The following is a 15,984-nucleotide window of genomic DNA, read 5'->3' on the forward strand; positions in this document are numbered from 1 at the left end:
CCGGTACGATACCAGTGCGTACCGTCACAAAAAAGCACTACATACATAGATACATACACACACACATACGCCTTACATTCTGCTTTATATATTAGATACTACAGTCAACTAAGTTGTATTTTTTTGTTATTAAATGTATGGGAATATTGTTTATTTTATTCTCCAGTCTATTGCAATTTCTTTCCCTTGTTCGAGATACCAAACAAAATGTTTAATTACCTATAGTTAATTAGCTTTTTAAAAAAAAATTGATTCTTGTGTTGTCAGGTAAAAGAAATAATTGTGCGAAGTTACAGCTTGATCCGAGATTGGGTGTGGGAGAAATAACGTATACACATTTTTTACCAGACAGACAGACAGACAGTGAGTTGATGTAAGCTTTCTGTTTCTCCATGCCCAGTTTGAGCCCTAGCCTGTGGCCTGTATGCAAGATAAATTTACTATATCTAGAAACAAAATCGTTGAGAATGACCACAAAATGAGTTGCCAGTAAATACTTTATTTGATGACTGCTGTCTATGTGTTAGCCAGAGTTTGTGTATGTCTGTGTATGAGCGATTATAAGTACGTACAAAAAAAATTGAGTAAATGTCCTTTTTCAGACATAGCAATCTATGAGAGCAGATGATGTAAACATCATATGTTTCTATTGGTCATGGTTAACGAGGGTATCGTGTGACCAGAACAATGAGCAACCACTTTCACAAACTTATTTCAGGTTCCCATTAGAAATTAAGGGACTCGGGGGCGTCACTAAAATTCCGAAATTTGAAACACCATTTTACATCGGGACTCGAACTGGAAACCCTTTGGTTCGGCAGCCAAGGTTCATCCCTTGGTCACCACGTCCCATCATGCTAAAAGTCTCAGTACATTTTTTTTTCTTCTTTCTTTTAATACATTGTGTTAGCTCTTTCGTCAGCTTAGTTTATATCAGAGAGAGAGAGAGAGAGGGAGGGAGAGAGAGAGAGGGGAGAGAAAGAGAGAAAGAGAGAGAGAAAGGGAGAGAAAGACAGAGAGAAAGAGAGAGAGAGAGAGAAAGAGAGAGAGAGAGAAAAAGAGAGAGGGAGAGAGAGAAAGAAAGAGAAAGAGAGGAGAAAGAGAAAGAAAGAGAGAGAGAGAGAGAAAGAAAGAGAAAGAGAGGAGAAAGAGAAAGAGAGGATAGAGAGAGAAAGAGAGAAAGAGAGAGAAAGACAGAGAGAAAGAGAAAGAGAGAGAGAGAAAGAGAGAGGGAGAGAAAAAGAAAGAGAAAGAGAGGAGAGAGAGAAAGAGAGAAAGAGAAAGAGAGAAAGAGAGAAAGAAAGAAAGAGAAGAGAGAGAGAAAGAGAAAGAGAGAAAGAAGAGAGAGAAACAGAAAGAGAGAAAGAGAAATAGAGAGAGAAGAGAGAAAGAAAGAGAGAAAGAGAGAAAAAGAGAGAAAGAGAGAGAGAGAGAGAGAGAAGAAGAAGAAGAAGAAAGAGGCTAATTCCTATCGTACAAAGAAATCACTGTTTGTCTTTCTGTTTAGACTGGAGCTTTTCTCGTCTTTGATCGAGTCCCTATTGTACCCAATTTCATTCCCGATAAACATCTTCAGCACTGGGCAAAGCAAACTGACCTTCTCAAAACGGATGTCAAGTCTTTGTTTGGACTTGGGGGCATACAAGATTTCAATGCAGCCACACAAAAACATAACAAACATACAAGGGACACAAAAAAAAAAAAAAAAAAAAACTCGAATTATTGTATTTGTGTTGTTTGTCTGCTCGGCATTGTGTCCGAATAAGACGGTGCTTTTATGATCATATGGTTAACTGCATTGTAGTGTGCCCAAAATGTGAATTCAACAAATTCGATTCGAAGCTCCCTATTGGACAGCCAAAAACATTTCAGTGGTTAGTGTTTAGATTATGATTAACAGAATTTTCCCCATTTTCAGACCTTGAGCAGATGATAATGATGATGTTTCAATGGCAACGGTTACGAAGGTATCATGTGGCCAGCACAATCGCCTTTACATCCCCAGCTTATGCCAAAAGCTCATTAAGTTTGAGTCGTCTCAGGGGCGCCCTATAAAAAAAAAACTCCTGCCTCCACCAGGGTTTGAACTCAGTTCAAAAGTCAAGAGGTCAAGAGGTCAGGACACTCCATGACGTCACCTAGAAAATGTCACTTAGGCCTATATTTAGAAATGCTGTTTTTTTTTTTTATTGTGCATCTTTCATTTTTATAGCATGCTCAGAGTGCTATGGTCCAATCTTTTTTTGTGGACCAGTGGGGGAGCCTCCGAGTTTGTATGAAAACACAAACTCTCTCTGATGAATCAATCGTCAATCTCAGTCCATAAATACTTAGTATAAAACTAACTCAAATCAGATTTAATCCCACGACACATGAATATTGTGCCACAACATGCAAGGGAAACAATGCATTTAATATTTTACAGCCACAGCCTCGGTTTTAAAACCAAGGGCCACGCTCGCCGTGAACTTTTGCAACTTCCTGTCATTTTCACACTACATCGCTGTTTTATTAAGTGGAACACTAAACTGATGATGTTGATATTACCGGACATCATCGAGTACATTCCCCACCAATGAGATCATATCGACATCACACATCTGTATGTTTAATCCCAAAGATTTGTTGTTCTGTGTGTTTGGCTTTGTTTCTGTGTCTTTGATGCAGGTGAGAGCAACCTGGTTGATTTTAAGTGCCGAGTCATTCAGTCACCCTGAAATTATCCTATATCCAGTCATTCGGTCAACCGGATATGATCCTATAGCCAATTCAGTCATTCGGTCAACCGGATATGATCCTATAGCCAATTCAGCCATTCGTGTTCTTAATCTACCATAATCCCATTGGCAATTTTAAGATTAAAATGCCATTATTTTATCACGGAACACGATCGGAAAGTTTAAAAAATAAAGAAATCCATACTCTTTTCAAAGTTCTATCCAATTAATACATATTGATGTCTGAACATATTAAAAGATTAACTGCAAATTGAATCTCTCTTATGAAATGTGGTATTAGGTTTTGTTATTGAGAAAAAACTGATTTGGAAAATAAAATCACGTTTAAGTGATATGGAACAATTGACTTTAACAATTCCTATGTAATTATCTCCCCATATTGCCAGAATTGTCTCCCATGTTGATGCTATCATCTTAGTCTCCACATCTTAGAGTGTAGATGTGTGTGTGTGTGTGTGCGCGAGTGAGTTTTCCACTTCATCGTATAAAGCGCGTGTGTGTGTGTGTTTGTGTGCGTGCTAGCGTCTGCTATGTTGCAAGTTCGACTCGCCCCCATAAATATATAATTATTTTCCTTCGACCCAGACACTTATTAGACTAATACCTAGACTGTACTAATACATAAAATGATTGCATATCCTTAGTTATGACAATTACGTCTGATTGGTATAGGATTGCGCCCTACACTTGATAACGATCAGCGTAAGCATGGACTCCCTGTCAGCCGCTTTGCTTGGTTTAACAACCAACCTTAAGACAGAAGTCTTGTTCCATACTTCTGCAAACGAAGATTCAGAGTCTGCCCAGCAGAGGTTCTCACAACCTTTCTGTATGGAGTTGAAACATGGATAATTATAGTAGTATGGAAATAAACTAAGGCTTCTTGAACGGTTTCACCAAAGATGTCTCCCTTAAAGGGACGCGATGCCCTGTCAAGGGGGGTGGGATGGGGGTTAAAGGGGATTGTAGACTCCAGGAGGATGGATTTTTGAAAGCTTAAATAAATTATGGCTCTTATATAGCGCTACTTTCATGCTTATAGCATGCTCAGAGCGCTCTGGTCCAATCTCATTTGTGGACCAGTGGGGGGGAGGGGGTATCTAGGAGTTGGTTTTTCGTGCTACCTTTAGGCGCTCAGTAAACACAACTCTGCCTGAGTCGGGTGTCGAACCTCGAGCCCCCTATAAAGGTAGCCAAGTTCAAGCGCACTTAGCCTCTCGACCACGCTTCCCACTAAACACGGGAGTTCCACCTCCGACTCTGCTTGTAGAGCTTCAAGAGCTCCACCAGATCCCCTTGCTTGAAGAGGGCCAACCTTCTGCCACTCCAGTAAAATACAAAATAAACGGACTAGCTTTAAAGAACGTTAGCTGAATGTAGATTCCAAATAAATTCTAGGCTCTACATATTCAGGCAAAATAAGTCTCAACTTTCACTATTGGAAGCCTTCATTTCAGTCACTGAACTGACAACTTCCAGAAAGTAATAGTGTCATGACACACAATGCTTTAAAAGTTTTTTAAACTACCGGGTGTTCTTTTACATATAAAAAAAAAATTAGTTGTCATCTTTAGTGACTCTAAGTTTGAAATATATTTTCCTAGGTCGAAGTCCTTTTCAAAATATATATTTATATCAGCCAAGAACAATTTATCTTTTTTTTTTAATTAATCAAGATTATGTATATTTGTATAGTTTATGGACGCACGAAAAATATATTATTTTAGTTTTGAATATTTTGATTCTTTTAATTCTTCTTTTTAAAAATTATTGTTAGTTGAATGTATATTTTAGTTTTTTAAAAAAAGGTTTTCTATAAATGATGTATCTTATCTTATCTTATATAATACAGACGTTACTTCAAAAAAGAAGATGATTACGTCCTACGCGTCATGCGTTTAGACATGAATATTAAAAAATGACTTAAATTCTGCCAAGTCACTGGTTTTCCTGGCTAGCTCAGGCAACCCATTCCATGCTCTAATAGCACTAGGGAAGAAGGAGTGTTTAAACAAATTTGTCCTAGCATATGAAACGAGGAATGTGCCTTTATCTTTGTGTCTTTCTGAGTGTTTTATTAAATGTTTGTTTTTGTATTTGAAGATTATGGTTCAGTGTTTTTTGTATAATTGCTACTTTACTTTTGAGTCTTCTATCCTGATGGCTTTCTAAATTTAGTGATTTTACTAAAGGTGTTACTCTAGTCAAATGTGAATATTCGTTTGTCATGAATCTCACTGCTCTATTTTGTGTCTGTTCCAGTTTCTTAATGTTTTCTTGAGTTGAGGGGTCCCAAACAGAGGATGCATATTCTATTTTTGGCCTAACCAAGGTTAAATACCATTTTAGTTTTATGTTCTTATTTGATTTATAGAAATTTCTTTTAATAATCCCTAACGTTTTGTTTGATTTTTTTTTATAGATTCATCAATATGGGGATTCCAATTCAGTGGCATAGCATCCATGGCGCGAAGGGGTTCAATGAACCCGGGCCCACGACCATTAGGGGCCCACCGCCCGTGGTGTAGCAACAATGGCGCATAGGGGTTGATTGCACTTGGGCCCATAGCTCTTATCCAGTTGGGGTCCACGTGAAAACTTAGGGATGACACTAAAGAAAAAAAAATTGCACTTTTGTGAAAAGTAATGTCGAATAGAATATGAAAAGCTCGCTTGAAATATCCAAAACGTTACACAAAACTTTACATCAGTTTTAAAACATTAACCATGTGTTTGTGGCTAGAGTTGATATACCAGCGGCTTGTGGTATTTAATATGTAAGGAACTGTTCTGCATCAGGTTTAATGTCATGGTGGCCAGCTCCAAGTGTACGAGGGGACTAGTGTTGCCAGGTCGTCCCCTTCTGTTCCATTATGTTCATAAGCCATGGCTAGTATTAATAGGCTGTTATGATAATTAATTAACGGAGTGGGAGGAAGAGAGAGTTTGACGTAGAAACTATGAATGTGTTGTACAGACAAATAAGGAAAGGGGCAGAGTAACAAAGACCATTAGGTCTAGTGAGATAGGCCTGATGGTCAAGAATTAATATTTCGACACATCTACTAATTATTCAATTGTTTAAAAAGCTTAATCTGTTTCTTTTATTTTCTGTATTTTACTTGCGTAAATTTGTATTCGTTTCTTTTCAACATTTAAAAAGTGTTTGGAATTGTTCTAAGTCTGAGATCTTAACAGACTTAAGAAATGTTATAAATAAAATTTTATCCGATCCGACAAAGTTTACATTCTAAAGACCCAGAAGTGCAAGTCTTCATCATATTGTTTTGCTGTCTTCTGTATTATTTTAAAAATGTTTACAACAGAATAGAAGTATTATTAAGCAATCAAAAGAAACATCATATGTACCGTGCTTGTGCTATTACAATGAATAGTGAAACCGAATTGGAGAGCAGGTTTATAACAAGGATCTAGAAAATGGAGAGATGTCCAAATTAATCATGAAAAAGTATTAATATGTAACCAATGATTAGTATTTATTTGGTTCCTAGTTCTTAAAGAAAGTTATTACCTTTATAATTATACAAAAACATCTAATTAGGCTTTATTTAAAATTGCTATGAATATTGAAATCTGACAGGAAAAAATATTTTAAGAATTTCTGTGGCGCAGAGCAGGTTGGCATCACTTTGTGTTCTTTCCATAGAGCGAGAAACAGCTAAAAGTTTAGAAATAGATTCACTGGTTACTGACTTAGAAGGCCTGAAAAATGTTCGATATATTTACTATTAAATGATGGAAGTAGAATTAGATTATAGTTTGTATCAATATTTAACAGCTTTACACCTAGAAGTGTTTTAGGAATGTAAATGTGTAGAGTGTAGAACTCATAAAACACTTCTTTATTCAGTTGAAACATCCTTAAGTCGTTTAATTCTGTTAAGAAATTGTACAAACATTGACTTTTAAGACACTATGACTTGTCTGGATCCTAGCTGAATCTAACGTAAAGACATTATTACTTATACAAAAAAGACTACTCTGACTGTTCCTTGAGGTACACATGAGTTTACTGTTATTGGTGTTGATTTAGAGCCATTTATTATTACAGTTTATCCTCTCCCTATCCCTATAATGTAAAAAGCTTTAACCATAATAAGTTACGCAAAATTTTTATTGGCCTGCTGGCAGTAGGGCTACGTCAGTATTACAGCAGAAAAGAAAAGTTACCACATATAATACATAGCAAATATAAATGTCCCAAACTTAGAAACTTCTATTCATATCACCAAAACGATACTGTTAACTAAAGGTCCATTAATCAAGATGTTTAAAATGGTAGTAGATGAGCCACAAACTCAAAGGCGCATCTCATCCCAAATGGGTCTGCTAATTGAATTTCTATATATAGATTTTTATGTACGTAACTTTTTTTCAAGCTGTAAGGGAAGTCACCCTCTATCAAGGCAAATCGCTCTTTTCTGTCTCAGAAAAGTAATGATCTTTAGTTTTCAAAGTTTAGAAATAATGCAATACCAGTTTCTCGGATTTTAATTAGAATGGGCTATTAATGACAGAACTATATATTCGCGCAAATATCTGAAAGAAAGTCATTTCCTGTTTCCATGGAGATAATGTTTCAAAAATTTTCCTAGATCGAAATAATACATATTTGTTGATTTTAATCATCTTATGTACATTTACATAGATTGATTACCTAGATCTTTCTAGATTAAGTATCTAAAAATTGCAAAATAATAATTAAGAGACGAGAGTGCTCTTATTTTCGATGTTCAATTACTAGATCTAGATCTTATATAATACAGACGTTACTTCAAAAACGAAGATGATTACGTCCTACGCGTCATGCATTTAGTCATGCATATTAACCAATGACTCAAATTCTGCCAAGTCACTGGTTTTCCTGGCAAGCTCAGGCAACCCATTCCATGCTTTAATAGCACTAGGGAAGAAGGAGTATTTGTACAAATTTGTCCTAGCAGATGGGACGATCTAAACATTAAGTTATATGTTACATAGGTTAGGGTTGAAAAAAAATATCTTTTCTTTTGCACGTTTCAAAACAAAGACTTATTTCAGCTTTTTAAAAAAATGCTCATGACATATTTTTGTGGTGTTGAAAAATGTCCATGACGGTCTACATATAATATTGTTATGAAAATTATATGCTGTATCGGTTGTCGTTCTTATGTTTACATGTGCTTGTAGCTCGTCCGTGAGAATGTGTTCACTAAATGTGTGTTGTGTTGTCATTCAGTGTATTAAAGCCATTCTAAGCGGATATGGTTTTCGAGTTCGACTCTGTTATCATTAGGCTCATAACAAATATAATATAATATAATTTATATATATATATAAATATATATATATATATATATATATATATATAAATAGATAGATAGATAAATACATATATATATATATATATATATATATATATATATATATATATATATATATATATATATATATATATATATATATATAGGTCTGTGCTTTAAGCTTGAACAAAATAAGCATAATTTCATGTTTGCTGAAATGTGCTACAAATCTGGCCAAGTATTTATATATCTTCCATTGTTTCTTGTTATTTTGTTTAGTATTTCATCTGTTTCTTATTTAAAACTTGACTTTAAGTTAGACAAGACAGGTATTGTTCTATTTGTTTGTTTTTTTCGTATTGATCTAAATCAGTGGTTCTCAACCTTTTAAGGTTGGCGACCCCTTTTAGAATCCCCCCACTCTGCCGCGACCCCCTAACACACACATACACAGCAATAGAAGCATAGACAAAATGCAATCCATATTTTCGATGGTCTTAGGCGACCCCTGGCAAATTGTCAATCGACCCCCAAGGGGGTCGCCATCCACAGGTTGAGAACCCCTGATCTAAATGGTAAAAACTCTTTCATATTGAACACCATCTTTATTTTTATTTCATTTTCTTTTGAATGTACACAATGTTTTTGTTCTATAACGAACAGTTGTATTTAGTGGACACCAAAATATTTACTTGATACACAAAATACCTTTTAACCTACATTTTTCTCCCCCCACTGTGTATTCAACCTTACTTAATTTCTTTAAGCCGCCCCGCGTACAGCAAATTGTTTAATGCGTTTCCTGATTGGCCAGAAGCCTCTGGTAATTGCGCGCAACTTTTGAGAATGTCAAATTGCTAGAGAGCAGCCGACGAGGTGTGACGTAAGACAACTCTCTAGACCAAAGCATTTTTTTTGTTCGTCGCCGAGGTGAGGGGTCGTCTGCGCGGCGCGAACGGAGGGTCTTTGAGCTTTGATATTGACAGTGTTTGCAAAGATAAACACTTTTGCTGTTCCCTCTACACAGACGTCAGCGGAAAAGCCTGGGCTTAACTTCCTTAAGGCTAGAAAATCTGTAGTTAACGAAGCGTGTCATAACCAGGACGAGAGATTTTATTTCAATAAAAAGTAAATATGTGGTCTTGTTGATCCGAAGATCCTAAATTAGCTACACAAAGTGGTGACCAAAACGGATATTTAAATTCCTGACACTTATGTCACTAACCGCAGCGGCGCATGAACATTATTGAAAATCATGAGGGACAAGATATTGAGGCTTTTTTTTTCTATTACAAAGCTTATATTAACTCTGTCTGGTTGTCTGGTAAAAACATAATTTTCACCCATTTTCCAATCAAACCTGAAAAGACATGAATCAATCCCAAAAATTAACCAATTAGTTAATTATTTAATGGTGATTAATTATTTTGTTTGATATCGAAATAAGTGGAATAATTGAGAGATGTGGATGTATATATGGATTTAATCCCCTTATTACGTTTTGACATGATTTTCCTCCCACTTTCCATTCTCAGATCAAGTTGAAATTTTGCATGATTATTCGTAGTCGATGACAATACACGAATCAATCAAAAAATTAACCAATTAATTAATCGATTAGTATGTATTAATTTACTTTGTATCATATGGGAGCTAAACTATGACTTTTTACAAATAAATGGCAGTTATTAGCGGTTCTTTCCCTTGGATAATTTAGTTTAAAGTAATATTTTTTTCTATTGCTAGTTTACTGTGGCGGATGTTTCGAGGTGCCGAATAGCATCTCGTCACGGGACGGATGTAGTTCGCGAGACATAATTTAGGTATCACTGCGCTACAGGAATGGAAAGAAATTAAACTACTTAATATTCACATCCAGATGTTGGATGCGTACTTAGAGGAAAATGGTACTTAGGGGCACCACCAAGGATCGTACAATGAAGTAAAAGGGGTAAATATGTTTTTTGAAAAGGTCAGCATCACATGTAAACCTAAACCTATATATATATCCATACTAAGACCTCGTCACAAACTAACAGATTAGAGACAGGATTATTACAGCGATATGACCCCACGATGACCTACTAAATATAGCCAGAAAACGCAAACTAAAATACTAAGACTTTCCTTTAAGGAACATTACCAGAAAAGAAAAAGAAGTGACAGAAAAAGAGACGGGCCTGTTATTGAGGGAGGTTTTGTCCAAGGCAAAAAAAAACAGAGAGAAATGGAGATGGATGATCAACAGATCCTGTGTGGTGCCCCAACGGTCCAACAGACTTAAGGAATGGTGAAGTTGAAGGTGGATGTATAGAATGTGGGATTTGGTTTTGGTGCAATGTCACAGTTTCACACGTGGAGAACGGATCATTAATTAATTGGCACGTCACCCAAACATCCTCGACGTGATTCAAGTCTCACCTAAACACTTATCTCAAAACAACACGTATCTCAAAACAATACTTATCTCAACACATCACTTATCTCAAGACAACACTTATCTTAACATAGCACTTATCTCAAGACAGCATTTATCTCATTACATCACTTATCTCAATACATCACTTATCTCAACACATCACTTATCTAAAGACAACACTTATCTTAACACAACACTTATCTCAAGACAACACTTGTCTCTACACAACACTTACCTCAAGACACTTATCTCAAAACAACACTTATCTCAAAACAACACTTATCTCAAAACAACTCTCATCTCAACACATCACTTATCTCAACACAGCACTTATCTCAACAGAGAACTTATCAAGCTAAATGAAAGTGCAAAGATAAAGAGTAAAAGAATAATCAAACTACGCAATAATATGCAGGGTCATCTCAACCATATTAAAACACAACTTGCTAATGACGGCGGATCTCTAGATATCAATGCCCAGACAGCGTCCCAATAGTAACCAAAAATCTCAGAGAAGTTTTTTAATCATTGAGCCAGATTTTTCTTTCATATGTAAACCAAAAACTTGCCAGGTAAGGATGAACACTTAAGTGACATGTCAATCAAATGCGAAATTTCTGAATAAGTTCACTGAGTCCGTTGCCCACCTGCCTCTAGAGACAATGCAATCAAGAAATATGCGTTTATATCGGAAGTCAGACACCTTCGAGGCCATGAGCTGACAAAGGGAGATTCCAGTTACTTGTCAGACGGCGGTACTGCTGCTGACCTGCCACGTCATCAGAGAATTCCTCAGTGGACAATGTTAATTATGAAATGTTTCTCTCTAACAAATATCAGCCCTGGGAAAGCCAGGGAAAGACTATATGTTTGTTTGTTTTTCGCATATCACAAATGAAAGAAAACCGACTCGAAATTTGTGCTCGTTGAGCTGGCCATGAATACATTTAAAAATATCTCATCAACCTGATCCAATTAGTCTTTTTTTTTTAATTTTATTTTACATAAAAGTTATAACTTGAATATATAACGGGGTCCCCTTGTCAAAAGAATTTGAGAACCTATGCATTGGAGCCATCGTTTCAGATGATGGAACCAAACTGGAACTACTGACCAGAATTGCACAGTCCACAGCAGCACTTACAAAACTCAAAACAATCTGGAAATACAAGGCATAGCTCTTAACAGTAATATCAGACTGATGCGCTCATAGGTCATGGCCGAATTCCAATATTCTTGCGAATCTCGGGCGCTGGCTGCAGAAACATAGAAGAGGATCCTAGCAATGGAATTGAGATGCTGCGGAAACATAGAGGAGGATCCTTGCAATGGAATTGAGATGCTGCGGAAACATAGAGGAGGATCCTAGCAATGGAATTGAGATGCTGCGGAAAGACTGCATCACAAACGAAGAAATTGTAAATAGGATTACAACATTTAAAAAATTGACGGGCCTGCTACTGAAAATTAGTCCTGCAGACTTGAACAGTTTTATCAATTGATTTCAAACTTGCTTACACAACATTGGCATGTCTCAATACCAAGCAACCTTTTTAATCAGAGATGTTAGACTGGCCTATGGAGACTCTGAATGACCTCTCCCTCTTCCCCCATCCCCTCCTTTTTACAAACCCCCTCCACCGTAAGCCTCATGTTACCTGACCTAAAGTTTCTTCCCATTGACCTAATGTGTTGTCTTTTGTTTTCTACTTAAGACCCACAGCTTCGTACCTATATCTCTGTGGTCATTATTTTCTGTCTCCTTGTTTCACGACTGTACGTCCTTCCATACTTTACATTCCTGCATAAGTGAGGATTTTTTCGCTCAATTAAGTTTCATTGCGTCTCAATAATCTCATAAAAAGCATTCATGTCCTCAGTATAATAGCGTATATAATATGACATTAACGTTTTGTGAAATCTGGCCACTTATGCCAGCACTTGATGTATACATCAAAAACAAAAAAAACAAAAAGTGTAGGGGAAATATTGCCTGTTAGGAGTGGGATTCAGTCAAGCTTTTAATCTGTTGATTAGAAAGATGAAAGCCCTGAATGGACGCTGGCCTTAGAAATAAATATCTTGTATCTTTGTGCGGGAGATCTAGATCTTATTGTTAATATCATTTCACACCCAAATTATTCCCGTCGCCTTTTCCACACATAGCCACACTTTCCCTCACAACCCTCACATATCCCCACAGTGTTCGAAATGAAATAAATTATTCTAATACGTTTTCGTTTATGGAATATGTTTTTTGGGTGGAATCCATATTTAGGTCAGTGGGTCAAGGCGCTGGAGTTATACGTTTTTTGGGGGTATTTTTCATTTTTACAACATAAGATATCATATCATGGGGAAGTGAAATTGTTATTATTATTTATTAATATTATTATGCTAAAAACGAGCTAATAATCATTCTTTGGCACTGCCAAGGTCGGCTTCGTTAGAGAGAAACAAAATTCATTGTAGTCTCCCTTTAACAGAGTTCGCTGAGACATTTTCTGGTGATGTGGCAGGTCTACAGCAGCCCGGGTACGCTGTTCTGCCTCACCGTGGCACCCGTTTGGAAACGGCTACTTGAGGGGGTAGCTAGGCTAAATGAATGGCGAAACATAACTCCCGTGGGGATGCCCACGGGTAGACGAGAGTCCACCTCTTGCACGGGCGGATTTGCAAAAAATTCCCCACAAACCTGTCACACATCCATGCGCTGTTCCTCAAAGGAACCGTTACATAAATGGCGTGTCCCCCACGGTTAGCTTGGTATAACGAAGGAAAATGGCGGAGGCTCCAGGTGTCCTAGGCCTTCGGCCATGTGCAGCCAAGCATGCGTCGGGGGCCAAAGGCATTGGAAACAGCAATGTTTTACATAGGCATTGACTCGGGTCTCTCTCAAACAGAACTGTGTTCTCACAGGTTTTTTTTTTTTTTTTTACTGTTTGGCGTCCAATCAGATTTTTTTTCTAACTTAGAGCTCGAAGAACCTTCAGCTCAGCCCTTGGACGATCAACAAGGTCTGCAACAATACCGCCCTCTGACAGGCAACGGAATGTTAAGAGGCTTGAGGGTATTTGTTAAGTCAGTTGTCATTATCCCCTCAGTTGATATAGTAATGCGGGTATATTGTTAATTTAGACGACTTCCATAATCGCTTAATCTCCAAGCCTAGGTTCCCATATTTTCTTTGTTTTTCCAATTCAGTTTTTCTTAAATTATGAGACAGTGGTACGGCGATGTCGATAATCGCAGCGTTTTTTTTTTCTCACTAAACAGCAGATTAGGGCAATTTAAATCTACCGTTTTGTCAGTCAAGTGATTGTAGCGGATTTTTTTTTTTTTTGTAAATAAACAGGAAATCAGGGTGATTAATTTTTATTTTCATTCTTATGATGATCATTATTATAAAAAATATGTTTCCAATTCTCTGGCGCTACAAGGTGTTAGGCGCCTCCGAGCTGTGTCTTGTGCTGGTAAATCAAAAAGTAGGAATGACTCAAATAACGAAATAAGACAGTCGAAAGGCCAACACTATAAAGGTACTCGACGCTGATGAAAGATGTCGAACAAGAAGTTGAATACTTTATGATGGGAACCATCGAATGTCGTATTATCTAAATATCTACTTCAGAAACTAAAGCTGACCGCTTTCTAAAGCTGCCAAAAGAGTTCTGTGCATAGACTCATATAAATGGCTGCCTGGTCGTGCGGTTTGCACGCTGGACTGTCGTTCAGATTTATCGATGGTCCCGGGTTCAAACCCTGCCCGCTCCCATCCCCCGTCGTCCTGCGGGAGGTTTGGACTAGGAGGTAATTATCTTCAACTCTGAAGGAACATCCGAAACATGTAAAACATTTTACAAACAAACATATATACTGGACATGGAGACTTTTTAACACTACAAAAAATGTCGTGAAATTTTCTAAGAAAGTTGGATCAAGGCGTTGTTTTGTAAAGTAGTTATAAGAAGTAAAGGCTATTTTTTTTTTCAACCCTAACCTATGTAACATATAATTTACTTTTTAGATCTAGATCTAGTAAATGAACATCAAAAATAAGAGTACTCTCGTCTCATAATTATTATTTTGCAATTTTTAGATACATAAGTTCTTTATCAAAAGACTGAATGCAACACAAAATTGTGATTTTGTGTGTATTTTTTGATAATCAATTACTAGATCTAGATCTAAAAAAAATATTATATGTTACATAGGTTAGGGTTGAAAAAAATAAAACAACAACTTTACTTCTTTTAACTACTTCACAAAACAACGCCTTGGTCCAACTTTCTACTAAATGTTCACGATCGATCAGTTTCCGGTTTCCAGTCTAGTAGTATATATGTATATATATATATATATATATATATATATATATAAGTCTATGCTTTCGTTACACTCTAATTCCTAGTCTTGCTTTTTAATTGTCTCGTCCCATTCTCAAAGTCAAAAGTTTCTCTTATTTTACGAAACAAAAAAACTCTTCGCGCCTAATTTCCTAATCGTGTCCTAACACAGGCCAGAGATTCATTAGGCTGGACATCACTATTCATTTCATTCATGGCTGCCTGGTCGTGCGGTTTGCGTGCTGGACTGTCGTTCAGATTTATCGATGGTCCAGGGTTCAAACCCAGCCCGCTCCCATCCACCCGTCGTCCTGCGGGAGGTTTGGACTAGGAAGTAATTATTTTCAACTCTGAAGGAACATCCGAAACATGTAAAACATTTACAAACCCTTGACAGTTTCCACGGGATAGAATGCTGATTTTACGATTGGCGTCTTTGCAGTAGTTTGCCCTCTTATAGGTAACGAGAGAGTTTTCTGAGGTCTGCTTAGAGCAGCGGTTCTCAACCTTTTAAGCTCGGCGACCCTTTTTTTTTGATAATCCCCCACTCTGTCGCGACCCCCACCCACACAGCATCAGAAGATTAGACAAAAACAATCCATATTGTCGATGGTCTTAGGCGACCCCTGGCAAATCGTCAATCGACCCCCAAGAGGGTCGCGATCCACAGGTTGAGAACCCCTGGCTTAGAGCCTCGAAGGTGTCCGCGATTCAGCATCACCACTCTTTCGGCTGGTATCGCAATTCTGGCCACATGGGGGCGCTATTCTTAAATGTGTGATGACGTCACACATGGGAGGCGCCAATTTGCGATATAAGCCGCACGTTCTGACGAAGCATTCAAATATATGAATGGGGAAGAAGGGTATCTTGGAGTAATGGGCCTTAAGAATGTCATTTTTTTTTTAAATTCTATTAGCGGTAATAATAGAATTATAAGCCGTGAATTCACAACTCTTAGATATAGCAATATAATTACTCCCCCAAGATTAAATTTCCAAAACTTAAATAAATTATTTTTAACTCTGGCAGAAATCAATTACTTACTTACTTAGACTTAGGTCCTCCCGCGCCGTTCGGCGCATTGGGCGGCAAACTCTCTCCATAAAGATCTGTCGTTGGCAATGTCTGAAGCCTCCTTCAAGGACAAGAGACAATTAAACAGAGGGACAATATAT

The 15,984-nt window shown here is 37.2% G+C and overlaps 1 protein-coding gene across 6 annotated transcripts in view; it reads left to right on the plus strand.

The window, feature by feature from the left end:
* The window catches only part of LOC106078210 (enterin neuropeptides-like), a 228,692-nt gene that overhangs the window by 180,627 nt on the left and 32,081 nt on the right, over positions 1-15,984 (plus strand). The window lies entirely within an intron of this gene.

The sequence above is a fragment of the Biomphalaria glabrata genome, chromosome 8, assembly GCF_947242115.1.
Source record: "Biomphalaria glabrata chromosome 8, xgBioGlab47.1, whole genome shotgun sequence".
Taxonomy (NCBI): Eukaryota; Metazoa; Mollusca; class Gastropoda; family Planorbidae; genus Biomphalaria; species Biomphalaria glabrata.